Source organism: Neofelis nebulosa, chromosome 2, assembly GCF_028018385.1.
Source record: "Neofelis nebulosa isolate mNeoNeb1 chromosome 2, mNeoNeb1.pri, whole genome shotgun sequence".
NCBI classification, from domain to species: domain Eukaryota; kingdom Metazoa; phylum Chordata; class Mammalia; order Carnivora; family Felidae; genus Neofelis; species Neofelis nebulosa.
The window spans coordinates 107,464,428-107,490,147 of NC_080783.1; the positions used below are offsets into that span (position 1 = coordinate 107,464,428).

The window sequence follows — 25,720 nt, forward strand, 5'->3', positions numbered from 1 at the left end:
GAGAGGAAGGATGGGGTGTGGATCAGAACACTAGAAGCCCAAGTCCCAGAAAGTCTTGGCAATGAATTCACCTGTGGAAACAGTACTTCATGGTTACTTGACAGCTGGGAGCCTTGAATCTGGGGACAAAGTCCATGACAAAGGTAGCTCCATAATCCTGTTTGGGGAAGAGAAAGACAGAGGAGGCAAGGTTCTGCAGTCTCTGGTGTTGATGGTATAGACCACTAAAGGTATGGTGAGGTTCCAGTCCCTCAACATGGCCCACCATCATCTTTGCCAGGTCCTACACTGAGGATTTCATATCATCCCTTGGATTAGGAGAGAACAGAGATTCTCTAAGATGACCACTGGATCTCACTGGGAGGGAGAGCCCTCATGCAGCCCTGCTAGCCCCCTAATTCCACAGATCAGACAGCGCTTTTTATTTTTTACATTTTATTTTATTATTATTTGTATGTTTATTTATTATTTTTTGAGAAAGATAGTGAGCAGGGGAGGGGAAGAGAGAAACAGGGACAGAGGATCTCAAGTGGTCTCTGTGCTGACAGAAGAGAGCCCGATGTGGGGCTTGAACTCACCAACCACGAAACGAAGTCAAGCGCTTGACTGACTGAACCACTCAGATGCCCCTTGTTATTATTTTTTTCATCACGATAAGTTACTCTTTAATCCCCGTCGCCTATTTCCCCCACCCCCCACCCACCTCCCCTCTGGTACCCACGAGTTTGTTCTCTAGAGTTAAGAGGGGAACTTCTTTATTTTATTGTTTTCTTTCTTTAAGTCCGTGGATTCTGCCAGAGACAACAGAGCATAAATATGTGTGGAGGAAATTTTGAAACATCCTCTTGCCTGCAGGAAATATAACTTCTTAGAAAAGGAAATGGTTTTGTTTGGGAAAATACCTTGATAAGCTTTGGGGAGGAAAGGGGAAGCCGGAGGGTGTGAATGTTGGCAGGAAGCAAGTAAGCATGGGAAAAGTTCAAGGGCTCTGCTTCAGCACATTGGCAGACTGGGTGCTCAGTGAGTGAGGGAAAGAGGCTGGGGGGACACTGAGAGAGAAGCTTGTGTGCAAAGGTAGGAAAAGTAGGCATTTGGAAGCCAGCTTCCCTACAGAAAGAAGCAAGTAGGAAAAGGCAAGTGGAAGGTTGACCAGAGGAGATTTTATTTTTTTACCTTTTTAAAGATATTTTTTAATGTTTACTTATTTTGGGAGGGAGAGAGAGAGAGAGAGAGAGAGAGAGAGAGAGAGAGAGAGAATCCCAGGCAGGCTCCACACTGTCAGTGCACAGCCCCGGTGGGGCTTGAACTCATGACTGCAAGATCATGACCTTAGCCAAACTCAAGACTCAGACGCTTAACCCCCTGAGCCACCCAGGCGGCCCCCCACAGGACATTTTAAATCAGAGGCAGCTTGACATTGAATTTGGAGAGTTTTACACAGCTGTGGAGATATCTGTCCCCTCCTCCACACTGCCTCACCTCGAGCCCAATAAAGTCTACAGCACACACGGGTGCCACACTTTATTTTTGTTGCGTTTGTCTTTTATGTCCTGTCATTTTATCTTTTATAATATATGGAGAGGGGGAGTACCTGCCTGGAGTGAGGCAGCGCAGGAAGAAGCAGCATGTACAAGACAGCGAGACATAAAGAGATTACATTAGGAGGAAGTGGGGGAATTTGAGGCCCAGGAGTCTGTGATATGATACCAGCTGGACTTCTAAGAAATTACGGAGAATTTAGACTTTTTCTGGCTTGGGATTGGTCCGTCTGATTCTACTTAGATGTCAAAGTACCAGGATACCCATAAGGACCTCTGTGTTACAAGTAAATTAAAATTAATGATGGTTTTATGCACTTTGCCGTTGATTTGCCTTACTTGTCTGCCCACACCAGAGATCGGTAGCCCACCAAAATCAGGTTCAGGGCTCAGAAGAGACACACTGTCTTTCACACTCTGATGTTCATGGGAAATCCTCATAACAATGAAAGCCTGCTAAGAATACAAGTGCCAGCTGAAGCATTCTCTGTCAATACGCTGATTATTGGTAACCATTTTTTAGTCTAACACACATACAGGGCAGCACGGTTAGAGGAGGAGAGGCATAAACTTTGAACCTAAGTGTGTCTGCCCCAAACTGCATTCATTGTTTACCAACTGTGTCTCCAGGTGATCTAAAAATAAATTAAAAGAAAAAAATGAAAACCTTAAAAGTATCACTCGAATCACTCACTTTGAAAAGAGAGATGCGTCTTAGTCACATCCACCAGCCCAAGAGGATCCGTATCCAGTAGGCCCTTCAGACATCCCAAGGGGTTGTTTTCTTGCCAACACAGAGTCAAACACAATGAGAAAGAAAAGCAGCTTGCAAATCTTTCTTTTTTTCTTTTTCTTTTGAGGAAAAAGGACGTTGGGAAATATATCCACTTCAACTTTTTTTCTACTCCCCTCTACCTTCCATCCTTGTGACCACCTTGACAAAAGTTTATCGTTGGCTGTTTGCATTGCTGAAAATAAGTGTTGTACCATGGAGCTTCAAGTTCTGTATTTTGGTAGTGAGAGGGAGGGAGGTAGGAAGGAAGGGAGGGAGGGAGGGGGGAGGAAAGGAGGACAGGGAAGGAGGTAGGAAGGAGGGAGGGAAGAAAGAAGGGAAGAAGGAAGGAGCAGAAAGATACTATGGGAGCACCTGGGTGGCTCAGTCAGTTAAGCATTTGACTTCAGCTCAGGTCATGATCCCATAGCTCATGAGCTCGAGCCCCACATCCAACTTTGTGGGCTCTGCAGTGACAGTTCAGAGACTGCTTGGGAGTCTCTCTCCCTCTCTCTCTCTCTCTCTGCCCCTCCACTACCTGTGCTTTCTTTCTCTGTCTCAAAATAAATAAACTTAAAAAGAAATATAATACCACAGACAAAAAGCCCTTTTAATGGTAGACACTCAGATTAGCAAGAGTGTGTTACAATGCCATTGTTTACTTACTATAAACACACAGATTTCTGAAAACATTCAGATTATTGAGAATTTTCTTACTCGACAAAGTTTGAAGCCTATCTAACTTCTGCTATAAAAGCTTCTGACTGCTATGTTAAAGGGCAACTGATTCCAACCAAGAAGCTTTCGTGATAGTGCTGGTTGTGGCTCAGAACAAGAGGCATAGACGTGTGGGCATGCTACAAAGTGACTGGCATCTGGATCTACTGTAAAGACAGAATCAACAGGATATCTGATGCACTGAATGTGGAGTTGAAGGAAAAGGAGGGGTGTGGACTCAGCAGAGAGGAGAAGCGAGGACTAAACTCCCTGTGCTCTTCTGAGGCATATGTAAGTCTTGATCCTTTGTTAACTGAGAACCCAAGGTTTAAAATTGAACACAAAGAAATCATAGAATATCACAAATGGAGCGGAACATCGAGATCGTGTGTGTCTGTGCTTCTTTATTCTGCAGATATAAAAAAGAGATCCCAGAGAGGGAACCCAATTTCCCAGAATTCCTCATGCTCGTTTCATTCCATTTTTACAAATGCAACCTTGTACGAAGTAGTACATACACACAATGACACACACAAATCATAAGGTACAGCTGGGCAATCACACAACATGCTCACACTCAACCAATCGGCACTGAGATCGAGAACATCAACAGTACCTGAAAAGTCCCCTCAGCCCGCCTCTCCCAGGTTTCTATCTTCCCTCCAAAGTAACAGGCAATTTTGCCTGCTTTGGAACTTAAAAATTTTAAATAAAAGCATACGGTATATCTTTTATTCAAAATTACTTTCTTGAGATTCATGCATATTGTAAAGTGTGACTGTAGTTCATTTACTTTCACTGTAACAGTTTGCTCCATAGACAATGTATTAATCCAGTTTACTTTTAACAGACATTTGAGCTGATCTCCCTCCCTCTCTCTCTCTCTCTCTCTCAGCTACTATGGTTAGTGTTGCTATAAATATTTTTGCATATGTTGGGGAACTATTTTATTCCTTACCTAGAGTTATGTGACATTATCAATTATAACTTCATCTCCCTTCCCATTACACAATGGCTTCACAAATACATTATTATTTGATGATCTGGCTTTATCACATGATTCCCTAGGAAAGTTGGCATCAGCTACATTTTATGAAAACAAAATTTGTGTCCTTCTCAAAGATGTGATTTCTGCCAACTCTGTTGTTCTTAAAGATTCTCTAAAAGGTGGCAGAATGCCGTCCTTACCTCAGGATAATTGAGAGCTAAAGAGTGTTTCGACACATATAAGTCTTGTAATGAGTCATTTAGTTACTCAAGCATGGCTCTAAATTAAAACAAAACAAAAAACAAAACAGAACAAACAAAAAAACAAAACAAAACATGGAAGAGTGAATGCTATTATTCCAAAGGGAGACGTTAGAAATTACAGGAATACAGAAATACAGAACAGAAATGATAGGAATAACAGTCATGTAATAACAATAATGAGGATGTGAGTTATAATTATCGAAGTCAGTAGCATGGTACGGTGGTTAATAGAATGGGAGCTCCTTGGTTAGACTCTTAACATTCACTTTCTAGCTGTATGAACTTGTTCTACCTCAGTTTTATCATCTGTTGGATACAGAGAATAATAGCACCTATTTCAGAAGCAATTGATTAAATGAGATAACATGTGTAAAGGGCCAAGAACTGTGTTCGAAATATGGAAAGCGTTAGACATGTATTAAGAGCCACTGTTATCATTCTTCCTGAGCATGTACCTACATTATCTCTAAGTCCTTTTACAACCTCTCAAGATAGCTATCACTATCCCTAAACTTACATAATGTGCCTTTTTTCTGATGTCATATTTAATTTTGTGGTCTTTGTGGTTAATAAGGTTTCTTTTTTTTTTTTTTTTTTTTTAGGTATCTTGTATCCTATGTCATTAATTTGCTTTTTGGAGTGCCTCCCTTTACTGGGCACTTTCCATTTGTGTTTTCTCCATGCATCAAGTGCAAATCTAGCTAGAATTTTCTTATAGCCTGGTTTACAGATTCAGTTATGAAGGCCAATATAGGTTAAATAACTTACCCAAGGCTTTACAGCTTATTAAGTAACCAAATTGGTGTCTTCTTTTCTGCCAGTGGTCTTTTGCTATTTCTTGCTGCCCCCTGTGGCTTAATGGAAAAATTAAGTCTTCCATGAATTTGACTATTGTGAGCTGGTTTTAATACTCTGAGTTAGTTGGATATTGATGTTCTAGATCCTCATTTTTGGACCGCAGCAACAAAAAGGGCTTGCCCAAATTATCAAGCCAAATTTTGATTTCCGATTTTGGTGATTTAAAATGTCATAACTAACAGAAAACAACAACAACAACAACAACAAAGGAATGCATATAATGCCATGGATATTCCCTTCTTTTCTGTGCAGGATTTTTAAGCTATACTGAAGCTCATATCAGTTATAATTTAAAAATAGTTAATAGTAAACTAAGAGATTCTAATTCTGGTAAAGCTGAGTGAGTGAGACGTCAATGTGTCTCTCACTAAATGCAACCAAAATTCTGAACTGAACGTATCAAGAAACAATCTGAGGAATTGTTTATTCCTTATTATTTATAAATAAATAATAGATGAAAGATTATGGTAAAAGAAAAATGATTTTTTGAGCAATTATTGAACTAATATTAAGTTTCCCTTTTTATTTCCTTTAGCTTTTTCCTAGCCTGGAATCAAAGACCACATGCTACTTAGAGTCTGTATGTGGCCAGAAAGAACCTCAGAAGAATCTCTCTGTGCAAGACGTGGGACAGGGAGCATTTATAGGGCAGATAAAATAAGAGAAAGCCCACTAACTTTTCACTGTTGTTCTCTCCCGAGCTGGTCCCTGGGCAATCGCACAGTGGCACGCAAGCAGAAGTAACCAGAAAGACACCTACAATTCCAAGAGAAAAGTTATTGGTGGTCTGTCTAGAGACAGCCATAGCCACAGAAAGTTCATGACAGAATAAGAAGATTATGTCCAGGTTTTGCTTTCAGAAGGTCAGAACACAGATCCCCTGGTGCAAGGAAGTTTCAAGGAAATCAGAGACAACTCAAGAAGATGACCCCTTATAGTTGTGTATGAAGTCCTGAACTCCTCCTAAATCTGGGCATGCCTCAATCTATCCAACACACCAAATAGTTTGGAAACTGAACTAAAGCACTGACCATTACTCAGGTCCTGGACTGGCCATCGAGCGGTCATATGGAAAAGACCTAAATAAAATTACTTTTATTTAAATTACTTTTATTTTCAGGTTCTGAAAACTGACCTGACATTGGCAATAGAGTCCTCAGGTACGTAAGCTGCTGAACATAATGTGGTCAGTTGTCTACTAAAGCATAAAGATCAGGGTGCCTGGTTGGCTCAGTCAGTTAAGTGTCTGACTCATGGTTTCGGCTCAGGTCGTGATCTCAGTTTCATGAGTTCGAGCCCCTTGTGAGGCTCCGTGCTGCCAGTGCAGAGCCTGCTTGAGATATTCTCTCTCTCTCTCTCTCTCTCTCTCTCTCTCTCTCTCTCTCTCTCCTGTTTCTGCCCCTCTCCTGCTCACGCCATCTCTCTTTCTCTCAAAATAAATGGATAAACTTAAAAAAAAAAAATAAATAAAGATCAACATTATCGTTAGGACTCTGAGACCCATAACATAGTATCCAAAACACACAGATGTGATGTGATCCTTAACTTCTCAACATATGACAGTACAGGAAATCTGGATTCTTGCAAAAGGAAAAAAAATAATACATAACTAATGTTGACTCTGAGGTGACATAGATGTTGGAATTGTCAGGAAAAGACTTTGAAGCAGCCATTGTTAACATGATCTAAGAAGTAAGGTTGAGTGCTTTTGAAACAACTGAAAAGATCTAGGATCTCAGAATAAAAGGTAGAAAATAGAAAAAGAAATAAAATAGAAAATTTACAAATAAAAAACATAATAACACAAAAATTAAAAAAAGTATTGGATAGACTCAGTAGCGGATGGAGATACCAGAAGAAATAATTTACTAATTTAAGGATACATCAACAGAAATTTAAAAATATTAATAAAAGTGGTGGGGGGAGGAGAATGAAAAAATTAACAGAGCCTCAGGGACCTGTGAGATAAAACCAAAGATCTAGGGTTTATGCCATCAGAGTCCCAGAAACAGGGGACAAAAGCAGGAAAGCAGGCTTGTGGAAAAAAAATTAAAACAATAATGTCTGAAACAAGATGACAAATATATAAATTAATTTTGTTTACTGTTTTTTTATTTATTTTTGAGACAGAGAGAGACACAGCATGAGCAGGGGAGGAGCAGAGAGAGAGGGAGACACAGAATCTGAAGCAGGCTCCAGGCTCTGAGCTGTCAGCACAGAGCCTGATGCAGGGCTCAAACTCACAAACTCTGAGATCAGGACCTGAGCCAAAGTCGATGCTTAACCAACTGAGCCACCCAGGTGCCCCGTATATATAAATTAAAAGGTGCAAAAATGTCAGTGAATCCCAAGCAGGACAAATTCAAAAATATACATCAGCTGAATACTTTTTAAAAAAGATTTAAAAATATTTAAAAAGCTAAAGAAAAATAAAGCATTAGTTATGGGGAAAAATAATTCAAATGGTTGTGGATATCTCAAAAAAAAGCGAATAAGGTCTAAAAATAGTAAAAAAGCATTTAAAAAAACTTTTATTAATGTTTATTTACGTTTAGAGAGACAGAGCATGAGAGGGGGAGGGGCAGAGAGAGAGGGGGACACAGAATCCGAAGCAGGTCCCAGGCTCCAATCTGTCAGTACAGAGCCCGACACAGGGCTCAAACTCACAAACCACGAGATCGTGACCTGAGCCAAAGTTGGACGCTCAACTGACTGAGCCACTCAGGCACCTGGTAAAACAACATTTTTAAAGTAGTGAAAGGAAAGAGCTGTGAATCCAGATTCTAGATCTCTCAGAAAAATATCATTAAGGAATAAAGGGGTAATGAAGAAATTCTCCAATAAAAGAAGGGTGATAACGTTGGTCAGCAGCCAATCAGCCTTATAAGAAATGCTAAAGGAAATTGCTCAAGAGAAGGGAAATTGTACTAGATGGAAGCTTAGACCTTCCAGACTGATGGAAGACCTACAGACATGTAAATGGTTGGTTGCATGCACAAAGAACTAGGGTTCTCCTCTTACGTTCTGTAAAATTTATATGGCACTTGAAAGCAAAAATTACAATATTGTTGGCTATGTAGACATAATAGGAAAGGCAACTACAGCACACAAAGCGGAGGGCACAAAAACCTCTGTGCTGGTAAGGTTTTAACATTCCATCTACCCGTCACTTGAAGGAATAAACTATGAATTCAAAGTAGACTGTGAAACATGAAGTGTGTGTATTATAATCTTGAGAGCAACTGCTAAAAAGTAAGCAGAGAGAAAGCCAAACACCTAATAGGTTAAGAAGACATAGCAAATACTATTAAAATCATACAAAATTAGGGCACCTGGGTGGCTCCGTTGGTTAATCGTCCAACTCTTGATTCCAGCTCAGGTCATGATCTCATGGTTCATGGGATGGAGCTCTGTGTTGGGCTCTGTGCTGATAGCACGGAGCCTGCTTGGGATCCTCTCCCTCTCTTTATCCACACCCCTCTACTTCGCCCCCACTCAGATTCTCTCTCTCTCTCTCTCTCTCTCTCTCTCTCTCTCTCTCTCTCAAAATAAACAAACTTAAAAAGATACAAAATACGATGTAAATGGAAACCACAGAAAAACAGACAGAGGAAACAAAGAAAAAGCAAATAATGACAGCATCCACTTAAATCTAAATATGTCAAATGTTGTGTTAAATATAAATGGTCTAAACACCAAATAATATGTCCTAGTGGATAAATAAAATGAGGAAATTATACCCTGTTTCCAAGAAATCCATTACCAATGTGAGAGTAAAAGGCTAGAAAATGATACACAATGTAAACACTAATAAAAAGGAAATAGAAATGATGGGAGATAATTTCCCTGGGTGTCTTGCAATCTAGGCACTGACTGACCTTTGTTACAAACTATTTTTTTCAGGATTTTTTCAATAGTCAATGGTCTTGGAAGTAAGCACCGTACCTTACTCTGAACCAAAAGGCAGGTTTATTGTAGCCAATTTTAAACTTTTTAAAAAAATTTGTTTATTTATTTTTGAGAGGGAGAGAGAGAGTGTGTAAGGAGGAGAGAGGGGCAGAGAGAAAGGGGACAGAGGATCCCAAGCAGACTTTGCCCTGACAGCAAAGAGCCCTGTTTGGGTCTTGAACTCACAAACCACAAGATCATGACCCGAGCCAAAATAGAATGGTTAACAAACTGAGGCAGCAAGGTGAACTCCTGTCTTTTGTGTTTTTTTTCAACTTTTTTTTTTAATGTCTTCCAATTTTGAAATGAGAGTGTCTCCACTCAGACTTCCTCACCTTTACCCAACCTGCTACTTATGCATGAGTCCCCTGGTTCCCCTCACATTTCCCTGTGGGAATGGGGCCTTGGGAACCTGAATCTAATCCTCTGGATCCTGCTATTTCTGTGAGGCATAAATTGCCCTCAGGCTCTGACTCAATACCGTGTCCTCCATCAACAGTCATGGAACTGCGACAGGCTGTTAACTTGCAAGTAAAATAAAGTCTCAGACTCTCACAGCTCTTGATGTGGAGTGCCTACATTAGTACGAAACAAAGCATACTTCAGAACGAGAAAAATTCGGGATAAAGAGACATATATTACATAATGACAAAGTGCCTGTTCAGTAAGATCCGAAATGCCTAGATACGGAATAACAGAGCCTCAAAATACATGAAAAAGAATCCGTAAAACTAAAAAGGGAAAGTGGACAGGTGTGCAAGTATAGTTGCAAACACCAATATTCATCTCTCATTAACTGTATATATTTATATATTATAGATAGATAGATAGATAGATAGATAAATAGGTTCATAGATAGATACAAATATATAAACTACTAGAAAAGATACATAAGAACCAGAGAACACCATTAACCATTTGGAATCTGACATTCATAGAACACTCCATATAACAGCGAAACACAAATTATTATCAAGTGTACGTGGAACCTTCACAAAGATAAACCATATCCTGGGTTATAAAATATCTTTAGTACATTTAAAAGACTCAAAGTCGTACTTCAAGTATACCACCTGATTATAATAAAATTAAGCTGGAAACTAATAGCAGGAGGAGAAATGGAAAATCTCCAAATATTTGGAAGAAAAACAACACATGTCTCCATAATCCACCAGTCAGGAAGAGGAGTTGGGGCAGGGGGTGCGGGGTGGGGGATGTGACTGGAATTATAGAGCCTAAACAGATGATCAATTTTGTTGTACAGAAATGTAAACATTTATAACAAAAAAGGTTAGGTTAAGAACCATAGCCAGTGTAGACAAAAAGGCAAAAAATATATTCATCACTGACAAATTTATTTTTTAGCTGGTAGCTCTATCACTTTGTATGGACTTCTGAGTCTCTATAGAGCACAGTATACAGACATCACCCCACTGGAAGTGGCCAAAGGAGCGATCTTCCAGTGCTATAATGCAGCTTTAACTGATTACAAGCCGACCCAAACGCCTAAAGTAAATTGAAAATGACAATGTTAATCATCAAAATATCGGTGCACTGAATACACCTGTGAAAGCACCCATTACTCTCACTGCAGAGACCTTATTTATGTATAAAGTAATAAGAATGGAGGCGCTGGAGAAAACAGAATACACTGCTTACTAGCTTCCGATCCCAAACTATTCTATAAAATCCGTGAGCCTTAGCTTCTTCATTTTAAAAATGGGGCTAATGGTAGTAACTATTTCACTGAGCTGTAGGAAAGAGAAAATTAAATCTGTATCAAATGGTTAGAACAGGGCCTGAAACAGTAAGAAGTCAATATGTGTTGGCTATTATGGTAAGCTGAATAATGCCTATCAAATATGTGCATTGCCCAATGTTAATCAAGGATATGCGACTTTTCATGGTAGAAGGGACTCTGCAGATGTGATTAGGGTAAGGATCTTGAGATTATCCTGAATTGCCAGGGTGGGCCCAGTGTAAGGGCAAGGGTCCTTTCTCGTAAATGAAAGAGGGAGGTCTGAGGGCCCGAGTCAGAGAGTTCAGAAGATGCTATGGTCTTCAATATGAAGTAAAGTGCAAGCACAAAGGAATGAATGAGGTGACCCCTGGAAGCTGGAAAAAGCAAGGAAATGGATTTTCCCCTGGAGACTCCAGAAGGAGCACCGCCCACTTACTCCTTGATTTTAGCCCAGCGAGACCCGTTTCAGACTTCTGAACATCAGTACTACAAAGTAATAAATTTGAGTTGTGTTTAGCCACTGTCCATGGTGGTTTGTTGCAGCATCAATAGGGAAATCATATATTTATTTAAAGCAAAATAAGTTATTTCTCATTTTATTTCAATTTATACAACTGATATTTTACCACTTTCCAAATACTCTTTCAAATCCTCTGTTATTTTTCTTGCAGAAAATAGACACTTTGAGATCATCCATAAAGGTGTTCTGCGTGGTGATAGAAACTCAGACTTGGAGTTGACCAAACTTGGATTCAAATCCTGACTCCCAACACGTACCAGCCCTGTGACTTGAACATATTACCTGATTTTGGTTTCCTGTTTCCTTATAACCAACACAGGGATTAAACTCTTGTCAGTCCACAGGGCTGTTATGAAAAATAATTAAGATACTGTCACAGATCATTTAGTGCACACCCTTAATTAGTAGTCATTAATGAGAATTATTAATACTAATGCTTATCCAACACCCTCACTTTCTAGATGAGAAAACTGACCCCCAGAGAAGGCAGATGTCTTGCCCGAGGCACACAGCCATTTCCTGGTATATGTCTTACAGCCCATAAGACAAGTGCAAGCTTCTCATAAAGTTGACTGTTTCTGGTTTTTGTAATTTGTCTTATTTTTCCTTTAGGAAACTTTGAGGAGACAAGCCGAGGTTGACACTAGTAGGTTGTGGATCCCTAATGTCCCCTTGTAGAAATCACTGTTCCGAGTTCTCATGGCAAATTCACATTTCTCTTTTCCAATCTCCTTTACCATATGACAAACATTCTCTTCAAATTTCAATTCAAAAACAGCTCCAAGTAAAGCTGCCTCCTTTCCCCTTGCGAAAATAAAGGTCTCCTATTTTCTTCCCCTTCAAGTGTCTTCTTCTGAAGTAATGAGTCACATGTCAAATGACAACATGATACGCTCCCAGGTATGAAATCATGCTTCCTTAGACCTTTTGTGCTGACGAGGTGGTAGGAAGAACTGGGAGTGGGCCCAGTTGGACAGGGATTCGCTGCTGTTTGCCACCTGGTGGACACTTGCTATCACTGCAAAATAATTTCAAATCCTTGCTTTTAAAAGCATCTCTGAGGAGCGCCTGGGTGGCGCAGTCGGTTAAGCGTCCGACTTCAGCCAGGTCACGATCTCGCGGTCCGTGAGTTCGAGCCCCGCGTCAGGCTCTGGGCTGATGGCTCGGAGCCTGGAGCCTGTTTCCGATTCTGTGTCTCCCTCTCTCTCTGCCCCTCCCCCGTTCATGCTCTGTCTCTCTCTGTCCCAAAAATAAATAAAAAACGTTGAAAAAAAAATAAAAGCATCTCTGATCAATAACCTTAACTCCTTGGTTATGTTTTCTGCCAGCGAGTAGAGATCTACTGATAGGAGGACAGTTATAAGTACATGTGATTATCCTTACTTTGGGAGAAAAAAATCTATATTCAGTAAGTAATTAGTTGCCTGGCAGTTGCAATTTCTTAGATGTTCTCAAAGAGACTCTAAATACTACCCAGTGGATCACTATCACTGAAATCTGCATTTCTTGTAACTTTAAATAAAAAAATTTTACCCATTGAGGGGCACCTGGGAGACTCAGTTGGTTAGGCGGCTGACTTTGGCTCAGGTTATAATCTCACAGTTTGTGAGTTCGAGCCCTGCGTTGGGCTCTGTGCTGACAGCTCAGAGCCTGCAGCCCACTTTGGATTCTGTGTCTCCCTCTCTCTCTACCCCTCCCTTGCTCACACTCTGTCTCTCTCTGTCTCAAAGGTAATAAACATTAAAAAAATTTTTTTAAATGTTACCTATTGATTTTTTTAAATTATTTTATATCCTCCGGTAGAACCAGAGTGTTCAGAGTATAGATAGATATAGATATAGATATAGATATAGATATAGATATAGATACAGATATATAGATAGATATAGATATAGATATAGATATAGATATAGATATAGATATAGGTATAGGTATAGATATAGATATATAGATAGATATATAGATAGATATAGATATAGATATAGATATAGATAGATATAGACACCAATCTCCTTAAAAAGCACAAACTAGCCCTGTCACCCTTGTCCTAGATCCCCTCTATGTGTCCATCCTCATTTTTCATCATTATTTTCAAACTTCATTACATGCATCCTCCATAGGTTCCAATAGCTAGAGTATACAATTTGTAATTGCCTACTACGGACTGAATGTTTGTAATTCCCCCCAAAATTCGTATCTCGAAACTTAATCCCTCATGTGATGGTATTTGGAAATGGGGTCTTTCCCATTTAATCACTATGGAGGCAATTAGGTAACAAGAGTAATCGTGAGGGGATTATTGCCCTCCTAAGAAGAGATAACCAAACAAGAGTGTTTGCTTCCTTTCTCTCTGCTGTCAGCCACATGAGACTACAGCAATGTGTCCATCTGCAAAGCAGGAGGAGGGCACACACCAGGAGCCAAAACAGCCAGCACCTTGATCTTGGACTTCCCAGCCTTCAGAAATGTGAGAAATAAATGTCTGTTCCTTAACCAAACCAAGGGACAGTATCGTGTAAATACAGCCCCAGCCGAGTAGGACGGTTTCTGTATTGAGCCATACTCTCCCATGCTTCTCTTCCTTTGCATGTCCTAGTTCCTCTTCATGGGTGACCTTTCCCCTGCTTGGTTTAATGCCACATCTTATTTAGTCCAATATATCTTTCAACATGTAATCACTAGGCAAAACTTAACGAGCTATTTTGCACATGCTTCTTCAGACGAAGTTTTCAAAATCCAATGTACAGTTTTACGCTTACAGAACACTTTAATACAATTAAAAATGTATTGTCGTAGTCACATCAGACACCTTTTAAATGCCCAATAGCCACATGGGGCCACATCAGACAGAACAGCTCTATATAATCTGGGACAGACTCACCTTGACATGGGCATCATTTAAACAAAGATGATAGCGTCGCCATATAGAAATTTGTCAAATTGGTTTCTGTGTCAAAAGAATGATCTTATTCAATTTAAGCATTTATTGGGTACCACAGTCAATGGAGAGGGCCGACCAGAGTTGAGACAGTATCTTCTTCCTCTGTAAATCCCTTACTTTTATACCTAGCAAATTCCATGACTTTTTCCACTTAGTGGAAAAGATTTGAATCTTGCTTTTTTTGGAGGAAGCAGAAAGCAGCCGCTGGTCTCCCAGTCTGGTCGAGAGGGCACCCTCAGTGTGTCCACACATCTTTCATAGCAGTATGTTATCAGTGGATTCATTGCTTTATGCTCTAATCGCCTGTTGGCTTGGCAGTTTTTCCCATGTGGTGGTGTTTTCCTTGAGGTGTAGACTAACTGCTCCTTCTCTGCATGCTCAGTGCCATAGCCACTCCGGGCACAGAGCTGTGTGCTAGTAACTGTTCAATGAATGGATATCAATCCCTTTAATAGGCCTCAGTTAGGTAACAGTTACTAAAAAGTGTCCAAAAGGATGGGATTTGGACTCAAGCCAATGGGGAGAAAATGCTGCTGCCTTAACCCCATCTGAAACTTTATTTTACTTATCATGTTTGTTGAAAATACACTTTTGAGACTTTATATAATATATCATGAAGGTGTTTGTGCCACATCCCATTGAAATTCCAACCTCTTTGGAAAGGGGGGGCTGCTTTTCAAGACATTAGTTATTGTTAAATGTGCTTATTGACAGTGACAGGCAGCTGGAGGTAAGTTCTTTGGGAGCAGAACAACATGGGGAGGAGGGATGCGAAAAGACCATACAGAGAACAGAATATGAAAAAGCAAAAGTAGCAAAATAATAGAAACAAGTATAACATCACAGCTTTGCTCATCAGTATATCTTCCTCCTGCTCGGGGACCTAAAATGGATTATTTTGTTAAAATACAGACATGGATTCCATTAAATCCGAATTGAAATCCAATTTCTTCCATTTCTGAGGTTTCTGAATGAGGGAAAGTTATTCATACTCTCTGAGCTTCATCTTTCATAACGGAAAAAAGGGGGACACATTGTGTGCTTTGCAGGGTTGCTTTGGACTATGATACACACATGATGCATGCCTTACATGATGTTGGAGTCACAGCAGAAACTCAATAAATGGTACAGTATAAATCCCCTCTGCCCTGTGCTCAAGGCTGTTCATGATGTGCTCAGCAATCTATCTGATATTTTTTCCAACTTCTTGCCAACAATAGATGCTAACATCCATTCCTTGTGTGTTCTTCATGCATTTGACCACCCGAACTTTCCACATGCTATTCCTATATCAAATGTGTTGAGCAGATTACTCCCAAGCTTTCCAATAAACACACAATTGTGGGTGATTTTAGAGAAAGCATGTAGGTTGGGGTGTTCATTGCATTTTGAGGTGGAAAAGAAGGGGAACATTTCCTTGCTAATTGGATTTTGGAACCCACACACTTTGCCAACTAAAATGTCTGGCTAATTATATGCACAGAAAGTTCAGAATATTCCACATTTATTGGGGGCCTTCTATGTATGAGGCTTAGAGCTGTTTTGCCCACCATCTCTGTCATTTCAGGGAGGAAAGTTAACAGTTAAAAATAGTTGTTTTTCTACAATCCCTTTCAATTTCACCTGATTTAAGTTCTGAATGCACTTAAACGGTATGTGCAGCCTCAGCACAGGGATATATCTACTGTCCAAAAGAAGTAGACTACATTCCAAGAAACTCTGACATCAACGCGCAGGAAGAAAATGTCCCCGAGGTTGAATTACAACTGCCGGATGTAAGGCTGAAGCATAGAGATCCTGCAAGGGCCCTGCTTTTTTTATTAAGAAATTTGCTGATGGAGTTTGGTTTGGCCTGAGCTTGAGCTCGGCGCTCATAATATCCTGTTCCACCTCAAAATCAAATACAAGTCAATCAAAAATTATTTTAGGCCTGCACTCTGTGCAGTTGTTAGGAAGGCATGATGCAGGTGCAGTTGAATCTGACAATGTGTCCGCCAAGCTGGCCCCATTCCCCCAGCACGGCTGAAAGGGCAACTCCATGCACAACATCAACTTATCCGCTTTTGGGGTATTCGTGTACTTGGGGTTGTCCACCACAATTATCAGCCTCCCAGGAGAGCCATGTGGTAATGTGGACACACTCCGTTCCATCACCAGTTATGTTTATTAAATCAATAGCCCACTAGCAAAACACGTTTCCTAACTTCTATAGGGTCTTGGTTATTGTTGCTATTAGAAAAATACATTTTTTAGGATTTACTAAAAACCTTTCTAGCTTCTGAGTCAAACTTCTTTTTTATAATTTTTTTAACGTTTATTTATTTTTGAGACAGAGAGAGACAGAGCATGAATGGGGGAGGGTCAGAGAGAGGGAGACACAGAATCTGAAACAGGCTCCAGGCTCTGAGCTGTCAGCACAGAGCCCGACGTGGGGCTTGAACTCATGGACCGTGAGATCATGACCTGAGCTGAAGTCGGCGCTTAACCGACTGAGCCACCCAGGCGCCCCTTCTGAGTCAAACTTCTGACAAGTTTAACACATTTTATAAATACATTAAACAGCTGAGGAAATCATCACCTGGAGTTGCATCTCTGTCTCTCCCCCAATATACTGAGTTGATACAAAAGTACAAGAAAAACTCATTCCCCAAATTCCAATACATAAAGACACGTACTCACATGCACACGCGTGCACACCCATCCCCCCCCACATATTCAAATAGAAAGTATTTGAAAATCCTACATGTGGGATATTATGACAATATTGGATTCAGCTCTGAAAACTGTCCCGAGTCCCCTGTAGGAGCTTACGTGCTTTTCTAGTGCTTCCCTAGCATTCTTGCCTTTTTCTATCAAAAGCAAGACATTATATTTAATTATCATTTATTTTAGTGTAAATCTGCATGGGCTCCTGCTTTTTGAGAGCGTGGTTACGTTTTATTCACCTGAAGTCTCCCTAGGAAAATCACACAAGATTTGGCACACAGGTTGTGCCCAAGAAATGGAAGAAAAAAATCCAAGTGAAAAAATAAACTCAAGGTTGAATAAATGTAAGAGACGTTAACTGCGCACAAAATTGCGAGGATAAGGTAATCACTGTGGGATAAAGTTAAAAAGGTCATATTAAGGAGGTGAGAATAGATTGGCTATTAAAGATTTGTGAGGAATTTGTATTCATCCATTTTAACTTTAAACGGCATTTCGAGTTCCATTTTTTAATTCTTCATTTATCCATTCACTCAAACACATATATTAAGTTTCTTTTCTATACCAAATCTCATAGTGAGTCCTAGGGTTATAGTAATGAATAAGGGAGACCCTTGAGGACAGGGATATGTCATCAAGGATGTACAAGCTAAAATTGTATCTGCTGGACAATGCCATATTAATTTACATAGATTCCTATTTTAAAAAGCAAAGAAGAAAAAGTATTATCTCCACTTGCTAGGGGAAAGCACTAAGACTCAGGGAGTTTAAGGGATACATCCTATACCCGAAGGAGGTGGATTTGGTATTGAAACCCAAGACCTTCCCACCCTCAGGTTGTTTATTTTTTCTACTGCTCCAGAGTCGTCCATAGACAGGAAGTTGCGGGTAGGTACAGAAAATGAACTAAAAGGCGGCGAGAAACACGCCCTTGCTATAATAAGGTGCACAGTAGTGAGCACCACTTTTGTTTCGGGAGTGCTACATTAGGGATAGACTTATTGACCGCTCTGCGCAGCTCCCCCTGAGCAGCCAATTTAGGCGCCAATGCAGTTAAAAATAGGCTCTCTAGACATTTTCCTTTGCTCTAGCTCCAGGAGCTGACCACATTACCTCTCCTCACCCCCAATTAGTTCTCAATACAAAAGCACTTTGGCCCCCAGCCATTTCTAGAACCAGGGAAGCAGACTTCAGACCCAGCCTGAGCATAATTCCAAAAACAAGACCATAAGGGGAATGATGTGGAGTGAAGAACGTGGGCCGGATGGAGAGAGGTCATCCGACAGCATCATCCACAGTTCATTTGCCATTAATAATAAGACAGCCTGCATTCCTGGGCCTGCTTCAACCTGCTAATAGGTACTCTCTGGGGACGGTCTCATCCCTCCTCCCCCGGCTGAGTGGAGCCACTGCCGAAGTATCTATGGACTTAAACTATCCTGTGTAACAACAACGGGACCCTACAGCGTCGGAACCTCTGGACACTCCTCTGTTCCAATGGAAGGATTCTGGCTTCCTGGCCCTTCTTGTCTTCTGTATTCCTCGCAAATGAGGGCATTTAATATGTCATCCTAATTCTCTTCTGTTTTCCATTTAAACACTCTCTTTATTAGAAGCACAAGCAATTGATTTAATTAAAAGGTTAATGCCAGAGCAATCTAATCTTCACTCCCCACCCTTCTCATCTGATTTATCTGGGGTTGTAGCATACATGAGAAATCACACAGAAGGAAAAGGGAAAAAGCATCAGGCTAGTTTTATAACTAGATAAATCAAAGGACAGCTGGGGAGGACTTAGTGTAGTGAACACTGCACTTTGAATGGAGATTTTTAGATATGTCACTCAGCGAGACTCTCATCACAAGGCATTTTGAGCAAGTTCGTTCCCTTTCTAGGGTTCAAGTTTCTGATTCATTAAATGAGTGGGGTTTTCCAAACTTGCCTAATTATGAGGATTATATAAGGTACTTGTCAAAAATAGATTTCCAGGACCCACATCCGATGAACTAAATCTGATTCTTCAAAGAGGAAGAGGTCACCTAAGGTGTGACCTAATGGCCAGAAGAGTTCAGAACACTCTAGGCAAATGGGCCCTGCAGTCTTCTCTATCTCTGATACCTTGGCCACATCTGACTGTGATTCTAAGGTATCATTAGATTTGGGTTATAGATAGAAACAAAATCAAGGGTTCGGGTTTTTTTCCAAAGTTCCTTTGAAGGTGTTAAAGTACAACAGCCAGAAGGCGTACCCAGGGCATGATCAGCCCCATAAAAAATCAGAAGACAAACAAGTTTATTTGTATATCCTGCCCAAACTGCCCTTTATATGTCCCCACTCTGTCTCAGTTGCTCTCCCCTCTTGCTGTTATTTGGCTCAAAGGTGGCTTCTGCTCTATGTAGACTACCCATTGTGTCTGCTCCAGGGACTAGCACCCTGTTCTCCCAGCCATCTCTCCTTTTCTGTCTCCTACACAACTATTCTCAGCTGTGTCTCACCAGACAGTATCTGCGAACCAATTAATATTTATGTGTTAATAACTAGTTTGGGCATAATGTATTTCCTCAGGCAGAGTATTTGCATTTTAACTAGATATATCACCTAAACTTGAAAGAATTATTCTCTGTTGGAATTTTGAGCAACGTGCACAATCTAGCATAGAGATATTTGGGGCCAATGGGTTGCTTCTGACACACTAAATCACATCATATCATCATGGAAGAAAGTGCATTAATGGGGCTTTATTTTTTAATACTTTGATGTGTATAGAAGATTTAGCTACTAGGCTAAACATCTCTCTGCCTCATCCACATGAAAAGGAATTTTGAAAATTTAATCAAAAATCCATTTAGCCCTTTCTGCTATTACCAACCAGGCTACTCTTTTCCCCCCATTAGAAGCATCCCTACACCTTAGCTTTTTATGACAATGAAGTCTGATTTTTCCTCAATGCAAATCTAAAGAATAAATTAGAACCTTGTGAAATATGTGCATCTTTGAAATGTTTAGAAAGGAAATATGATTGTAAGTATCAAAACCACAGGTAGCCACATTTGAAAATGATGTGATGCACTTTTTTTTCTATAAAGCTGAATGGACACTCCTGATTTTTTAAACAATGTTTGCAACATCAAGACCAAATGCCTGAGGATTTTCCTGTGTGCAGAATAGAAAACAATTGGAAGATAACATTACTGGCAGAGACAAAATTTAAAGGAAAATATTGTCACCAGTATTCATCTTACAAAGTTCGCGTCAAACCTGACCAGGAAGGCCAAGCACAAGTGTTTTAGTTTCTGTGAAGAAATGGACAATGGTTCAGTTGCCTAGGTTCTAAACAGACTTCCTGCTGGAATGATGGCCTGCCACCTTTAAGCTCTGAGTCCCTAGGCAAGCAGATTCATTCCCCTTGCCTTAGTTTCTTTATTTATAAAGCATTAAAATATTACCTACTCAGCAGGATTTCTGTGGAGAATAAATGAAATCATGCAAACAACAAGCTTAGAATACTGCTCCGGCACTCAGTTATCATGGAATGTTAGTGACAAGTGTTATCATCATTACCCAATAGGCTTTTTCCCCAGAGGGATTATTAACTGGGGCCAATCTTTGCAAATCCAAGCTCTTAATTCCTGTTTATCACTTTGGTCCCCATCATGACCAACGTCCTTATAAACATGTTGAAAAATTAAGGAAGTCTCAAGAATCCTTTTCACCCTTATGACTTAAACTTGGCAGAATCTTGTCCTGAGCGATCTGCTCTAGAATTCTTTCTCCAGTCTCCACCCAGGCTAGAAGGATCCTTCCTGATCTTCCCTCACCAGTGTCCTGCAATGTGAGAAGAGATGCCCCAGTGGAAGAGCAAGAAAACTGTCTCCTTGTCCCCTATAGCTTCCACCAATGAAAAGTATGGTCCAACATATTCATTGGTGGTACATTTGTGACTTCCATTCTCCATGTATCCATTTTAACTTATCCCCCATTGATTTTTTTAATGTTTAATTACTTATTTTGAGACACACAGAGAGAGAGAGAGAGAGAGAGAGAGAGTGAGCAATAAAGGGGTAGAGAGTGATGGAGAGAGAGAATCCCAAGCAGGCTCCACACTCAGTGTGGGTCCCAATGATGGGCTCGATCCCACGACCCTGGGATCATGACCCAAGCCAATACCAAGAGTCAGACCCTTAACCAACTAAGTCACCCAGGCACCCCTATTTCCTATTGATTTTAATGTGAGTGAACTTTGTATCACTTGAGAAGTCAATAACTACATAGTAAGGGCCAACTTTGTGACAAGTACCATCCCGGGACTAAAGATTTATTGATTAAAAGGACAAATAGGATTCTTGATAGTCAAGAGACCAACAATATATGTTTAAAAAAAACCCGATTATTAAACAATCAAAAAATGATAAGTGCCATGAGGAAAAAGTAGAGGTACTCTAAAATAGGAAGTTGGGGGAGGTGCCTGGGTGGCTCAGTCGGTTAAGTGGCCGACTTCAGCTCAGGTCATGATCTCACGGTTCGTGAGTTCGAGCCCTGCGTCGAGCTCTGTGCTGACAGCTCAGAGCCTGGAGCCTGTTTCAGATTCTGTGTCTCCCTCTCTCTGACCCTCCCCCGTTCATGCTCTGTCTCTCTCTGTCTCAAAAATAAATAAACATTAAAAAAAAATTTAAAAAAATAAAAAAATAAATAAAATAGGAAGTTGGGAAAAGGACATATAAATTGGACATGTGAGAGATAAGTTTCAGTTGACAGGTTGAAATAAAGAGAAAAGGTATTCTATTCAGAAGAGAATATATAGGGAGGCCATGTGAAGGAGAACATAACAAGCAAAAGTGTGGTGCATGAAGGGAATGGAAGACAGAGCAAACAGAGAGAAGCAGAACCAGCTCATTTGCAGCCTGGGAGACTATGTTAAAGATTTGAATATTTCATGAAAGTGATGGAAAATCACTGAAAAGTTTTTACGAGAGTAATTAAAAGTTCAGAATTGTTTTTAAGAGATCAGTCTGGCTGCAATATAGGGGTGTCTGACTAGGGAACAAATAGATGTGAGTCTACTGAGGATGCTCCTTTAAGTAGACATGTAAACTATTATGGTGGGTCTCGCTGAAGGGCTAGAAGAGGAGAGGAAAGCAGGTCAATACTTTTTGGACATGTATAGGGATTAGAATTGATGAGATGTGTATGAGAAAGGAGATGTGGAGGGTATTCTGGAAAATTCAGGAAAAGTTGTTTTTTTGTGTAGGCAACCCTGATGTAAGATAATTGGGACATGCTGAGTTTGAGGGTCTCAAGGATATCTCAGTAGAGATGTCAGGAAGATGGCTGAATATGTGGATCTGGAGTTCAGATGAGTGGTGTTGACTTTGGATATAATTTTCAGCAATGAAACCACGGGAGTATAAGAATTCACCTAGGGAAATTGTATCCAGTGAAAAAATGAAATAATCTAAAATTGAACCTTGAGGTACTGCAAACTTGAAAGACTCAAGGGAAGAAAATAAACTATAAAGGAGCTATGAGCAAAGCGGGAGACACTGAATAATCTGTAGATGTCAAGAGGAAAGAATACCTCACAACAAGGGAATGGTAGAGTGTGAAATGCTTGTGAGAGGTCAAGTGTGCTGGGGAGTAGCAATGTTCAATGGTTCTACCATCAGGGAGCATTGGTGATCATACCTCAAGCCATTCTGATGGCTTGACATAGTTGGCATGTGACTGGGAAGTAACGATACCTAGATGGTAAATCTGGAGAATTCATCATGTTATTCGGTGAAAGGGAGGAGAAAGAATGGGAAAGTTTGATGGAGAATGGAGGTCACGGTAATGTTATATGAGGTTGTACCTTGAAAGGCTGAAGGAAGATATCTAGTATAAAGGGAAAAGAAAGAGATTGATCCATGTCTCAGAATTCCTGAGAAAGCAAAATGAACTGAGAAGTGGAGGTATTGGTTTTAAGTTGGGGAAAAACATACCGTCAAATCCTTCAGTTTACCAGGAGAGGAGAATGTACAAATACACGAAAGTCCTAGCGGAAGTTTTTCTATCATTCCTTCCAGGCTTCCCACTGCGAGTTCCACTGTTGCAATTTGAACATATGTAGAGCATATGACTTGTCTGTTTGCTTCCTTAGTCTCTGAAACGAAGTAATCTGTGTCTAGAACTAGTGTAGAGACAGGTGCGTATCCCCCTGAGATCTCAGAGTTTGACTTTGGTGCCCTACCTAGATGTATTCTCAGTAGTTTCACTTAATGAAAAGTTAGAGTGTTCTCTTTTGGAAAACAGCAAACAAGAGAAAGAGTTTCTGAGAATAGCACTCTCTATTTCGTAATCCCTGTACTACATATTCTCTCTCAGAGCCAGGATAGGCTAGGGTATGTTACCAAAACAACTATCTCCATAGTTTATTTCTTGCTTTTGTTCCGTGTTTATTTCAGGCTGTAAGGGTGAAAGAAGTCGCAAGCTAACTAATGATCCACTGTCTTATCACTACACCATCTGAAAGCACAGCCTCCCAGTCTATGGGGCAGGAGACAGAAAGCTGAAAATGTGTATGTCATTTTCTGTGTGTGTCAGTCCAGCCTGGAAACCTGTTATTTCCTCCCACAGTTATAGTGGTTTGAACAAGGCCCTTGGCCCTACCTAACTAGAAGGGGGCTTGGAATTTTGGGTGAACATCACCAACTTTGCCACAATCCCCCCACTCTTCTAGTCACTAAACATTTCTTTATATCTTTTTCCACACATATAACACACTTGACTCCTTACCAAATTAAACAGCCCAACGCCTCATCCAACCAGGACATTAAACTCAAAGTCTGGGATCTCAGTTTGATGTTCTATAGTTTCATAACTTGTTTTAGACTGGAGACCTATAAAGCAAAAATACAAATCATCTAAATCTCTATACTTAAATTATACTATGGACCAGAGACAAAGTAACCACCATAAGCACCTTTATCTCCTTCAGGAAGGGAAGGAAAGAGAGACAGGCATAGATCTAAAGAAACCTGAATTTTCATTGGATGAATATTGTGAATGTCTCCTGCTTTGGATCAGGGAACATTTTTTTGGCTGTACCTGATTCTGTGCCCAAAAACTCAAAGCCCTGAGTTTGACACTCTGGAGTGTTCTTGCTTTTCCCTTCTCATTCTTGGACACATCTGAAGTCAGTATTTAGAAATCTCTTGTCTTTCTTGAGAGTTATACAGCTCTCGGAGAAAGTTGAAAGATCTAAGAATTGCTCTGAGTCTCAAAGACTTTAAAACTTAGCTCAAGTTCCCAGTTTCCTAGCAATACAATTCTCTCAAAAAAATTAGTATGTTTCTTGTGTATTTAATATAGATTAAAGTCAATGTCTATATTTGTTTATGACCCCCCACTCCCCTTTCCATTTGAGGGGGGATCTCTTAATACTAAAATAGTTTATTTTAAAAGGTGTTGCTTTAATAATCCTTGCATTTGTCAGTTAATTCCATTTTTAGGAAAGATTTTACTATGGGGCATGTCTTCATCTTTGCCCTGTGCGATCTTTTTCATTTGGGAAGTTTTATCAGCAGGTGTGAATGCCATACCTATGTGATATTTGTCAAGAAGCTGAGTTTAAATTAATCCATGTCTTTCAAAGATTCCTCAATTTTATTTCTTAGTCTTTAGGGTCTCAAGGATATCTGCTCCTCCGATATTATAAGTATGAATTTCTGGAATCACTCTATTCTGTTTTATTTCTGCTTGACATCAGAACCATTCCTCCTGAGATGATGTTTTTCTTGTAATACCTTTCCAAATGCTCCCTGTAAACATTAGTTCCCCTCTGATATTTATTAGCTCGTATATGGATCATTAAAAATACCTCTTGACTTCTTTCCAGGCAACTAATCTCTATTATTGTGATGCAGCTTCCATTTTCCTACCCGATTATGATCATGAAACCACAACTCTGATCCCATTTATTTTTTTAAGTATCTTCATATATAACAAGAAGAGTGTTTATGTAAGGGGTACACATTCTGTGCCAGACATGGTTTCATGTGTTGTCTCATGTAATCCTTGCAGCAATATGATAAATCATCACCCCATCCAACTTGTAAGTGTTTCAGACATAGAGAGGTTAAGCAACTTTTTCCATGTTAGATAATATTAACTGGCAGACCTAGCCTTGTGGTTATGGATTGTGTGGATTCCAAATCTCATCTCATTCCCTCCCACTCTTATCCCTGAAAGAGTTAAAATGATAGGTGCAATCCATAAACTGCAAGCAATTAAGCCAGCTGGAGTCCAGTGAATGGTTCAGATTTTACACACTATAAATAAGGTCTGTCTGAATTAAAATGTCTGAGTCCCAGGCACCTTGGTGTCCTTAAGAAATCACTACAATTTAACACATCTTCTAGACATATTTAGAATGTCAAATTTTAGGCTTTTTTTTTTTTTTGCTAGCTTTTTTTTTTCACTTTCTCCTTAATAGAAATCTGGCAAGGATAAGTGTGGGTGAAATGAGGGAAACCTCTTCCAAGTGAAAAACTGCCAAGGACACCACACCTCAAACTACAACCTGGTGACCACATTATCAAAAAAGCCTTAATTTAAAGAACTAGTAGAAATCACATATAGGTGTTTATTTTTTAATTTTTTTTAATGTAGCAATTTTGTCTTACTTTTTTTTCTCATTTCTTAATTCACACTGTGATACTTTTAGACTTTTTTTTTTTTTTTAACAGGCAGT

At 39.9% G+C, this 25,720-nt stretch overlaps 1 long non-coding RNA gene across 1 annotated transcript in view; it reads right to left on the reverse strand.

Annotated features, from left to right (window-relative positions):
* Window positions 1-5,681: 5,681 nt before the first annotated feature.
* The window catches only part of LOC131493107 (uncharacterized), a 40,819-nt gene continuing 20,780 nt past the window's right edge, over window positions 5,682-25,720 (reverse strand). Inside the window, exons 2-3 of the long non-coding RNA XR_009252466.1 lie at window positions 11,628-11,691; window positions 5,682-5,892 (exon numbers count right to left, since the gene is read on the reverse strand). This is a non-coding gene — a long non-coding RNA (uncharacterized LOC131493107). The remainder of the gene's footprint in view (window positions 5,893-11,627; window positions 11,692-25,720) is intronic.